This window comes from Rattus norvegicus, chromosome 3 (assembly GCF_021556685.1).
Source record: "Rattus norvegicus strain SHRSP/BbbUtx chromosome 3, alternate assembly SHRSP_T2T, whole genome shotgun sequence".
Taxonomy (NCBI): Eukaryota; Metazoa; Chordata; class Mammalia; order Rodentia; family Muridae; genus Rattus; species Rattus norvegicus.
Window position 1 is genome coordinate 52,423,159 of NC_141536.1, and position 11,487 is coordinate 52,434,645.

Genomic DNA, 11,487 nt, shown 5'->3' on the forward strand with positions numbered 1-11,487 from the left:
TCAGTGTAAGGGAATGTCAAGGCAGGGAGGTGGGAAGGGGTGGGTGGTTGGGGAGGGGAACACCCTTATAGAAGAAGGGGAGGGGAATAGGATAGGGGACTTATATCCAGGAAACCGGGAATGGGAATAACATTTGAAATGTAAATGAAAATATATCCAATTAAAAAAACCTCAATTAATCCAATTAAAATGGGGTATAGTCCTAAACAGAGAATTATCCATAGAGGAATCTCAAATGGCTGAGAGATACTTAAAGAATATTCAACATCCTTAGCCATCAGAATCAATTCCTTCCCCTTGGAGCTCATGGAATCCCATGGAGAAGGAAGCAGAAAGGGTGTAGGAGTCAGAGGGGATGGAGGACATCAGGAAACACAAGGCCTTCTGAATCATCTAAGCAAGGAATAGATGAGCTTCAGAGACTGAAGCAGCAAGCAGCATGTCCCTGTGTATACATTGTAGCCATTAGCTTAGTATTTTAATGGAACTCCTGACTGTGAGAACAAGTGGATCTCTGACACTTGTGTCTGCTTTTGGCTGTCTTTCCTCCTGTTAGGTTGCTGTGTCCAACATTGACATGAAAGCTCTTTTTCCATCTTGTTATAGCTCATTCTTTGTGTCTGCTTGCTATCTATTATATTTGTAATGAGAAACAGAAAAGGAGTGGATCCAAAGGGGAGAAGAGGTGGGGAGAGCAGCCAGGGGAAACTATAATCAGGATATAGTGTGTGAGGAGAGACTCTGTTTTCAATAAAAAAAAGTAGCTTGTTTAATAGCTGGGAACATTTCATTCAAGTAGTGAAAAAAAATAAATTTAATCAATGATTACAAGTGGCATCCTTCCATGTCCCAAGACTCAACCCATAAAATCCAAGACAGAAGAAAAATTCAGAAAAATCCTCAATTTTTAATGGGTTCAAGGTATGACTAAGATCATTTCTGCTACTATATGCTTTACATAGACCTACCAAACAGAAACAATGTACACAGAAAAGCAAAGGCAAGAGAGAAACAAAGGAATGCCATGAGAGCAAACTCAGGTGCAGAGGAAAGGGTCCAGTGGTACAAGGCAGAACAACCCCATGGTTAGAGACCGGAAAGTACTAGAGTTTAGGGATGAAGGTGAGAACTCCCAGTGGGAGCTCATCTTTGTTTCCCATTTTCTTGGGTCGCTGGGAGACATGGTTTGTTGGGGTGCGCACCAAGAAGCAGTGCCACTGTTTCCCACATCTAAATGAGCTCTGTAGACTCCAAACCAAAGCCAAACAAAGAGATGAGGAAAGTCAGGTCTGCAGTGTCAGTGACACAGTTAATTCAAGGGCAGCTAGTGGTTAGCGAATGCAACAGAGAACACTGCTGTTGTTTCCTTTCATAATACACGTTCCTATGGTGGAACCCTGATCCATAAAAAAAGGCATCATTGTCGTCATCATCCTCATCATCACCATCACCACCACCACCACCATTACCATCATCAAACGCTTTCCAGCTCAAGGGATACAGTCTCCCTGACATTGCATTCTGGAGGGAGAGGAAGACGGGAAACAGAAATGTCATGGTGTACAGAGTGTCTACTGGAACATTTGCCTTGAAGGACAGAGAGTTGCTGGGTCAGGCAAGCCTAGGTTTAGGTCGGAGAGTCTGGCAGAGCCTTTCAAAGACACTGAGATGGCAGATATGTCAGAGAACAAGCAGTGCGAACTTTGCAGGAGAAAATAAGCCCAAAGGCTCTGGGTGAGGGATGTTCTGCAGGAGACATGCCACAGAGTGTCTGGAGGGGAGGTGGGGAGAGGACAGAGTGGTACATATGTATATTAGAGGGGACCTTCAGCCACATGGGAAGAGACTTCCAGATAGGCTAGAGAGTATCAAGATCCAGTTTTCCTTTACACTGGGAAGAGGGGGTGATCTAGCTGGTAAAGTGTTTTGCTAGACGAGCCTGGCCATCCAAGTTTGATCCCCGGAACCCATGGAAAGGTGTGTCTGTAGTGGGACTCACATAAATGACAACATGTTACTGAACTGAGGCCTTGCAGTGTTCACGTGTCCCTTCACAGTTCTCATTGTGAGTGGTATGGTGGTGGATGCTGAAACAATGAGTGGCTAACCAGGGTTGGATGGATTTGTGCCTGTCTCGAAGGGAAAGGTTTCCTATAACTAAAACATGAGGGACCGAAGATTTAACCATCAAACATTTCAGCTCAGGTGTGAGCCTGTATTTTCCTGAGTAACTTTTTAAAATTGCTGAAGGATGTTAATCTTCTGGATTTCAATCTGGACACATCATATACGATTTACTTTAAAATGTGTGTTTGGAAATGCCAATCATATTCACATAAGTAATACCCTGTCTCTATCACTCAAGATTTAATAGCATTCATTCTCAAAATGAAGACAGTGTGACTATATTGGTAGTAAAACATGATTTTCTAGTTTGCTTTAAGCAAACAGCAGCAGGGTTTAGAGAGATGGCTCAGCCAGTAAGAGTGCTGGCTGTTCTTCCTGAGGACCTGGGTTTAATTCTCCAGCACCCACATGGCAACTCTCAACTAACTGCCTGTAACTTCAGTTCTAAGAGAACTGGCATTCTCGTCCAGCTGCCTGAGGTATCAGGCACACAACTGGTTCACAAACATGCATGCAGGAAAAACACTAACATATAAAAACAAAAATGAATGACAATTATTTATATAGCACACATTGTATAAGTACATTTCCCCTACAGACCCAATAGAACAAGGAACTCCTGGGATTCTTTCTTGACAACAAGTTTTGCAAGTGTCTATACATAAACATAATCTGTTATTTAATTTCTTGCACATAAATCAACTAGATCGCAAAAGCATGGGTTAATGGTGTCCATAAGTTACTGCCTAAGTCGGTTCTTTGCTTTTTATGATTTTTTTTATGTTTTTGTTTTTACTCCTTCTAATGTTGAGGAGTCTTCTTAATGTTGTGAATGGAATGAAAAACAAGCATTTTAAGGTCTCTCCCCCTAAGCAAACATTAGGCTCAGAGAGGCACTCTGACCTGTCCAGTGCTGATGTGAGAGGGTATGGAATATATTTACAACTGCATGGAAGCCAGGCTTATATTTGAGTTAAACAGAAAAGCTGACATCAAGGCTCATGGGGGGAAAGGGCCATGAATGAAGCCTCAGTTCCCATTTCATGTTTATGCTCAATCCTTTTTTCATGTTTGATTCTGTTTTTCTGTGTAGGAAAAGATTTTCTTGAGCATTGCCTTTACAAAACCCAAGATTCAAGTACTCTTTACCAAGCGAACTTCAGCTCACAGCTCCATCAACCTGTTTGTGATCCGTAAACATTTTGTATAAAATAGCCAAGGCGAGCAGTGAAAAGGACTCAGTGGAGAAGTCTAATGGCCTCTAGGACACATATGGTAGAGAGAGAGAACCGATTCCCACAAGGTTGCCTCCAATTTGCACGTGTGCATCATGGCCTGCGTGTGCCTGCAACTATCTCCCAAAAATTTAGCATAAAGAGAAACTAAAATATCCAAGGGGTATTCCAGAAAACTCAGATGGGACATGAAAAGCACCAGAGGGAACAAATGCAGAGAAGATTGGAGTTGTGCGCAGCGTACACTGTGTTCTGTTTGAAAGAAGGCCGTGCTCTCTGTGCGAATGTGTCATACTAGTGCTCAGTTAATTTTCCAAGCTGCTTATCACACCACATAGGCGCCTGTGTGGCTTTTGCCTGAACTGTTTGCACAGAAAGATGTTTGTAAACCAGGAGCACAAGGCACAGATTAAAGGTGTTACAGCCCCCTTTACCTGCCTCCTTAGTCCTTGAAAGAAGGTAGATGATAAAGACAGCAGCCATGCATCCTACTGGACTCTCACAGTTCTAACACTGGTTGCTGATGAATAGCAAGCCCAAGACCTGCTCCTGTCACATCTACAAAGCTCTTCTGAGAAACTAATGACAACCAGGGAACCCCTTGTTCCTCAGGAATGGAACAAAACGGGAAGAAATAGACCAATGAATGAGCCAGAAGCTGAATTCACAGCGAGGTCCCCACTAAATACCAGCTTAGGTTAGCTGCAGGATTCTTATGTATTACTTATGCCATTTGAGTTTAAAACACAAATGCATTATATTCTCACCTTTTTATGTCTAAAAAAAGTAATTGTTCTAAACTTGTGGTTTATCCTAAATATATTATTGAATTTCACCAATAATCCGAAAGAGTTACAAAAGTGGATGATCTGGTCTATTTTGCTTTAAATAGCTTAAATCTTCTTGCATTTTTATTTGATTTTCCAAACATCAGTAGCATCAATGTAATAAAAACAGTTTAAGTCACATATACCATTAGTGGTTAATAGAAAGGAGTCACCAACAAGGGATATTGGGATTTTCTTACTGGAAGGCAATTGGAGTACAATTTATGGGAAGAAATTATCATTAGATTTATTCTTACTCATTGTCCATGTTGGGAGATTTGATTTCTTGTAAATGACTATTCCATTAGTCAGGGTTCTCTAAAGAAGCAGAGCTGTTAGGACAAAGACCCTCTTCTGAGAGTCAGGCCACTCCCTGATCTATGCAGCTCCACCTTCATTGTGGCCTTTGGTAAGGACTAGCGTATATAGGCTGGAGGAAACTGGAGAAGAAGTGCTTATGTGGCTACTTGGAAACCCTCATTCTAGACAGATGCATGACACACACCCAACCCAGTGCTCAGGAGACAGAGGTGGGTGGAGGCTGGGCTTGAGGGCAGCCTGGCCTACAGAATGAATTCCAGGACAGCCAAGACTACAAAGAGAAACCTTTTACATACATACATACATACATACATACATACATACATACATACATACACACACACATACATACATACATACATACATACATATATATATACATACATATATACCACACACAAACACATAAATATTAAAATAAACAATACAAAATTAAAAAAACAATAATGACAACAACAAAACCCTCAAAGTGAAAACCCTGATCCCTGCTGAGTAAAGCCTTTCCAGGCCTGTTGAGATGAGGGGCAAGTAACTAACTGCTGTTCTAAGTAACTAATCCCTTGTCCACTCTCTGTAAGGAAGCTCAACAACTCATTGGTTTCCCAGCCTTGGTTTGTTCCAAGGACCTTAGAAAGGGGCAAATGTTATACATGTGTATACAACAGTTATCTTCATGAATTTTTAGAGTTCTGATTAACAAATTGTTAAACAAAAGTAAATATTGCAAGTCAGCCTGGATAAGATTACAGACTCCAAAGGGAGCAAGCCACAGTCTTCTCCTACCAAGAGTCTAGTGGAGAGGGAGAACCAGAAAAACCAGAGCTTAGTGCTTTGCACAAAATTTGGTATTAGCCTGTAGATGGCTGGGTAGTGGTGGGTTTCTAGAGAAGCATCACACATGGTCTGAGACAGCACATGTTGGGGACATTTATTCTGGTAAGCTTCCCTGGAAAAGGGAGCACAATGTTTGAGCTCATCACCCTTGGACAATGGGGTTGTGGCACTGGCCCAGGACCCGAAGACTGGGAACATGGATGGCCTTGGGTATAGTCAATGACAGCATTATCTCGGCTTTCTGGGGTCTGGTGACTTTCCAGTGAGGTGAGGACTTTGTAATGCTTGCTAGTGACTCAGAATGGAAAGGGAATGGAGCCTGCTAAATGCTATCAGGTGATGACGACCATGCCCAATGAAGAGGTTTGTTCATGAATTTTCATTACATTAGCCGATTAATTAGCTGGGGAGGATGGAGGGGGTGGAGGCAGGATGTCATCTGTGCAGCAGGGCGCAGAGCACAGACTTTTGAATCAGAGGCATGTTTTCAAACTCTAATTGTATCACTTTCTAGGTGAAGACTAGATTCATTGATAAAATCATCTGAGACTCTATTACTGTGTAACAGTAATGAGAGAAGATGTTGAAGGAAAGAGAGGCATTCAAGGAGAGAAGGAAGATACACTTACTACCCTGGTTCTGTAAATGTAGCATCAGCTCCAAGGAGAAAACACTCTCTGAAAAAGATGGGGAGGGGTTGGAGAGCAGGGAGGTAGCTCCTGGGTGGCTTTCAGAATAGGAAGCAATGAAACCCAAGGAGGGCTGGAAAGTAAGGCTTCTTTAAAACAGTAGAGGACTGGAGTTCAATGAGTGGAGTAAGGATTAGGTAGAGGCAAAATCAAAGAGGTTGTGGCATTGAATGGTATGTTGCTAACAAGGCTGTGGGAAGTATTAAGGCGGCATTGGTTCTCCTAAGCCATTATTCCATGTTTGACGTCTTCTACTATCAACTGATGCAAGATTTAAATGTAAAACTTCTCTTTCAACAGGGGTAATATGGGATCTCATTATGTAGCCCAGGATAGCCTTAATCTCAGGCCTCTGAATAATAAGGTTACAAACATGTACAACCATGCACAGCCTGAAATGCCTCTTTTCTTAAAAGACACTATTTGTTGGTGGTTCCCTTTCCAACTCGTAAGATTATTTTGAAGTGTATCTGTAACAATCCATGAAATTCAACTGCTTTCAGTAGCAAGGGTTTCTGTAGCAGTTGAATAGGAAGCAAAAGGAAGAACATATTTGTTCTTTTTCTTGAGCAAAACTTCTGGTTGGTATGCTGGGATGGTGTGGTAGTTTGAATGTAATTGGCCTCCACAGACCCATAGGGTGTGGTACCGTTAGGAGGTACTGCCTTGTTAGCGGAAGTGTGTCACTGTGGGGGAAGGCTTTGAGGTCTCATACATGCTCAAGCCACATCTAGTGTCACAGTCTCTCCTTGCTGCCTGCAGAAAAGGATGGATGTAGAGCCCTCATCTCCTTCTCCAACACCATGCCTGCCTGTATTTCGCCATGCTTCCCATCATAATGAGAGTGGACTGAACTTCTATCCTGTAAGCCAGCCCCGTTTTTTCTATGAAACTTTTTTCCTATAAAAGTTGCCATGGTCATGGTGTCTCTGCATAGCAATAAAACCCCAACTAAGACAGACAGGGAAGGGAGGAGTTAGAAAGAAGTAGAAAGGGATGAAAAAGCAAAATATTACATGACTATAGCATTCAAAGATTTAATTTGGAGAAATAAAAACTGAGGCTGGAGAACAAAAATGTTGGTGCTTGTTTTATTGGTACCAGTGATCCAGACCTTTGGAGGTCCCTGGGTTGTATAGCAGCGTGTGGATGCTTCCTGAATAGAAGATTTAGTTTTGCTTAAACTGTTCCGGATTTGCGCCTTAGCAGTTTAATGTGAACCAGGACTGTGACTAGGTGTCTGTCCCAGGGAGCTGATCTGCACCATGGCTGATGGCACCTGCTTAGTCTTCAGCTAAGCATGTCTTCTGTGTGTGGTTACAGCTTCGATGAGTCTGCAGGTTCCACTTGATGTCCTGGTGCCCAGAGGACCCCTGCCACTTCCTGAATTGTTAAACTTGGAAAGATCATGAGCAGCTACATCATGATGGATGTTATCGAGAAGTGGGAGACAAAGGCACAAAACTATCCCCTGATCTGAGTGTCTTCCAGTACATCCAAGCTTGCCCTCTGAACTCATCGGAAGAAAGCTTTTGGAACCACACTCGTGTGCAAGTAATCACTTCACAGGGTTTAAAAGAAGTCAGAATCAAGATCTGACTGGAAATAAGATCTGGTGGATCCTAGTTCCAGCCATTTAATTAACTTTCTACAAGTAGGAGCCAAAGCCGGTCTGTCAGCTGTTGAAGGCCTATATTTATCTTCATTTACAAAGGTCATTTGTTGAGATAATTCCTTCCCTAGAGACACACAAACAAACCAAGGACAAACCGAAGTAGTGACTTCACCAAGTTCACCTTTTCACCCTTGGGCAGCAATGAGTTTATTGGACTTTACTTACAGAGCATGGGTTAGGAGGGATTGGCAGAAACCTGGATGATCCCAAAGCATCCACACTGCAGAATCACCACCCAGCATGGATAACAACTTCCCAAGCAGTATGGATGGAACTATGCAGCCAACTAACTCTATATCTATATACTCTAGAACTAACTCCATACTCTATATACTCTAGAACTAACTCCAAAATCTATATACTCTAGAACTAACTCTATATCTACATACTCTAGAACTAACTCTATATCTATATACTCTAGAACTAACTCCATACTCTATATACTCTAGAACTAACTCCATATCTATATACTCTAAAACTAACTCCATACTCTATATACTCTAGAACTAACTCCATATCTATATACTCTAGAACTAACTCCATACTCTATATACTCTAGAACTAACTCCATACTCTATATACTCTAGAACTAACTCTATACTCTATATACTCTAGAACTAACTCTATACTCTATATACTCTAGAACTAACTCCATACTCTATATACTCTAGAATTAACTCCATACTCTATATACTCTAGAACTAACTCCATACTCTATATACTCTAGAACTAACTCTATACTCTATATACTCTAGAACTAACTCTATACTCTATATACTCTAGAACTAACTCCATACTCTATATACTCTAGAACTAACTCCATACTCTATATACTCTAGAACTAACTCTATACTCTATATACTCTAGAATTAACTGCATACTCTATATACTCTAGAATTAACTCTATACTCTATATACTCTAGAACTAACTCTATACTCTATATATCTAGAATTAACTCCTATTCTATATACTCTAGAACTAACTCTATACTCTATATACTCTAGAACTAACTCTATACTCTACATATCTAGAATTAACTCCATATTCTATATACTCTAGAACTAACTCTATACTCTATATACTCTAGAACTAACTCTATACTCTATATACTCTAGAATTAACTCCATACTCTATATACCCTACAACTTTCTGAAACCGGAGGCCACACACACTTAGGACAAACTTCCATGCAAATGACTGAGAAGACTGCCCAGAAACGTGAGTGAAGGTTCAAAAGACCCCCGCCCCATCTTCCTTCCATGAGGGAATGTAAAGCAACAATGAGACTGATTGTGACAGGCAAGTAGGCACATCTGATCTGGTGAAAGTGGTGGCTGATTGCTGGGCGGACCATAGGCTACAGGGCAATCCTTCTACCAATCCTGCCAGAATGTGACAGAGAGGCTTTTGGAATTATTTGCATTTGGATGATGATCCTTTTGCTTTCCCCCTGTACCACACATTATCCTACATTAACTGTATTATTGGCCCTCAAAGCACTATAGGTGGAAGTTTAGGAAATATATAAAGATTTATTTATTGTATGTGAGTAAACTGCTGCTCTCTTCAGACACACTGGAAGAGGACATCGGATCCCATTACAGATGTTTGTGATCTACCATGAGGTCACTGGGTATTGAACTCAGGACCTCTGGAAGACTAGTCAGTGCTCTGAACCGCTGAGCCATTGCTCCAGCCCCTACACTGAAGCACTAACACTGAATTAATTCCTTCTGTTGTCCAGCATCTTTATTTTGCTAAATCAATGAAAGGATATCAGGGAACAGATTGTTAGTTGGGCAGATCAATTCAGTAACCACATGTAACCAGTAATACTACACATGTAACTAGGACATTTCACATGTGTGCTAGTAACACCCCCAAGGCAAATCACAGAATGCATGTCATGCATATCCTTATCCCCAGAAAAGAAACCATTTTGGAATCTTAATGGCTTTGTAAATATTTTTGTAGTGGCTTGAAGGTTATTAACTGACACTCTAAAAGCTGTTTCTTAGCAACATTAGCTTAGACAGGTAAGCTTGGAACAACTAGTTTAATGATACATTTATTATTTCTGTGGAGTCCATGATTTGAATTGGCAAATGACTGGGGGGAAAAAAACCCTGGAATGATTTAATCTGTGTTTGTTTGCTCAACAATCCACAGAAAGTACTTTTGTGATTAAATGTATGTGTGGGGGGACCTTTTCCCCTACTCCAAACTGACAGTCGGTTCTCCAGCAAGTCCTCCAGCAGACACCAATCGTTTGTGCTACCCACAATCCCACAAGTGTTTTAGAATTCTTGCATAATAGGCCTGCCTGACTGTTTGACCTTGTAGATGAATGCAGCATGGACAATACCACTTATGTTGAAGAAGAGGATCATTACTGTCTTCCTTTTGATGTAGACGGCACATTTTCTCAGACCTTTGGGACCTAGGAGTTTTCTAGTCAAGATTCAGATCATTCTGGAAATATCAAGTTTCCTCAAGTTTCTTTCATCCTCAGAACCACATTGCTTTGTTGAGTTTCTCTCCAAAGGTCAGAGTAAATGTCAAGTCTCCTGTGTTTCTGTTCATTCCTCCGAAGGCTTGACACAGTCTTTATAATAGCTTTGTTTCTGGCCAAATTTTCCTTTAGAATGACTGTTCCCTAGCTCCAAAATGCTGGAAAAGATGTCCAGCATCTCTCTAAGTGAAAAAACAAAAGAAAAAAACTAAAATCACATTTTCCCTCCACCCACCACATCAGCAAAAATCAAGAAGTTTAATAATCATGGCTTCTATAAAAGAAATTTCTATAAATTATTTGCAGATGTGTAGGTTGTGGGTAAATCTTACTGTTATGTAATTACTATAGAAGTAGAGCATTGTATTAATTATAATTAACTGCTTAGTGACTTTTTAACTACATAAAAATCTTCACACAAAATGTTTTTTCTTAACATTTAGTATATCTTCTGTTTACAAAAAATAGGGACTAGTGCTGTATATAATAGGTTTGTAAAAAATGGTCTTCATCTAAGTGCTTTCGGGATGTGATTTTTGTTTTTGTTGTTGTTTTCTTGTTTTTTTGAGCCAGGATTTTGCTATGTAGCCTAGGATGGTCTGGAACTCAATAAGATTCTCCTGCCTCAGCTTCCCCAGTACGAGGATTTTAGGTACATACTACCATACTGATAATGATTTTTCAACTTCTCCCTTTAAAAGTCTTTACTTGTGTTCTTGGACTCGGGGTTGATCACGTGACTTATTTTGACCAATCAAATGCTACTTTACAGTATTTGCAAGTTTTAAGCCAGGACCCTTTGTAGACTTTACTAGCTCTCTTGTAAGCTTGTTGAGTGACTTCATACAAAAGTCTAGACCAGGCTGATTAAGGTCTGAAGCATCATATTCTGACATGCCAGGCAACAACCAGCCACTTCTGGTCAGCCTGTCATAGAGGTAACAATTAGCCCAACTGAGAGTAGAAGAACCACTGACCTTATCCCAGCTCCTAGTGTGGACCCATAGAATTAGGAGTTAAACAAAAGATTATTATTATAGTAGACTGTATTGTAGAAGCTGGTTATACTGCTTACTGGTAAGTTCAGGAAGCTTTCTTATAAACTTTCCCAATTGAATCAACAATTTGGATTCATTTCTTAATGATATACATGCTTTATTTTTTATTTTAAAAGTTCACACATTTTTATTATAGAGCATTTGAAAACTACTGGCTTATAAAAGGGGAAATGAAATATAATATATGAAGCTTTATACAAAAGAGCCC

At 40.5% G+C, this 11,487-nt stretch overlaps 1 long non-coding RNA gene across 1 annotated transcript; it reads left to right on the forward strand.

Moving 5' to 3' along the window:
• Nucleotides 1-5,343: 5,343 nt before the first annotated feature.
• On the forward strand, nt 5,344-10,741 carry LOC147995493 (uncharacterized). Its single transcript, XR_015683548.1, has 3 exons — nt 5,344-5,707; nt 6,796-6,897; nt 7,357-10,741. It is a non-coding gene; the product is annotated as an uncharacterized LOC147995493 (long non-coding RNA).
• The last annotated feature ends 746 nt before the right edge of the window (nt 10,742-11,487 follow it).